A 933-nucleotide genomic window follows, 5' to 3' on the forward strand; every position below is an offset into this window, starting at 1 on the left:
ATCTCGATGCAGTCTGGTGTCAGCTGATGGTGGCAGCCAATCACAGGGCGACCCGTGTGCCAATTCCCTATATAAGCAGCTGCCATTGTGCCCCCAGGTCCCTCTTGTCTCTCGCGTCTCTCGCCTCTCTCTCTTGCTTCATGCTCTCCCTCTCGTTTTCACCCCCCTTTGCTTCATGCTCTCTCTCAACCAAGTGCACTCCAGTAAAGCATGATCTGAGAAGAATCCTTGTGTGGTGGTGTTTCTTCCTCGCCGGTCAAGAAGCCCACCGCAATATGCCTACAATAAAATGTAAGGCACATTGATTTGTTGTGATCTTGGATTAAGCAAAGATTTCATTTAATATTAATACAAATTTTCTGGAAAAAAGAGAAAATGTTGTGAAATATACCTTCATTAAATTTAATGTGATTTCCTGGGGCCTGGCAGTGCAGGACTGTCATACCAACAGCTCAAGAGGCTGAGGGAGGAGGATAGTAACTTCAAGACCAGCTCAGGCTACTTAGAACGACCTAGTCTTAGCCTGGTGGTAGCAGTGCACTCCTTCAATCCTAGCACTCAGGAGGCAGAGGCAAGTGGATCTCTGAGTTCAAGGCCAGCCTGGGCTACAGAGTGAGTTCCAGGACAGCCAGGGCCACACGGAGAAACCCTGTCTTGAAAAACCAAAAAAAAAAAAAAAAAAAAACCCAAAAAAAAAAAAAAAAAACCAACAAAAAAAAAAAAAAAAAAAAAAAAAAAACAACCAAAGCAAAGCAAAACAAAAAGAGTAAACACCTCGTCGTCTGCTCTGCCTCACCTCACACAATGGGAAGCAGATGAGCAAACGCTGGTAGAGAGCCGAGGTTGTGAGGACCTGGATGTGCTGAGCTCCAGAAACCCCATCAGTCCAGCTTGGCCATGACCCAAGAAATCTCTAAAATCAGAAACAAGAAC

Source organism: Microtus ochrogaster, chromosome 10 (assembly GCF_000317375.1).
Source record: "Microtus ochrogaster isolate Prairie Vole_2 chromosome 10, MicOch1.0, whole genome shotgun sequence".
NCBI classification, from domain to species: Eukaryota; Metazoa; Chordata; class Mammalia; order Rodentia; family Cricetidae; genus Microtus; species Microtus ochrogaster.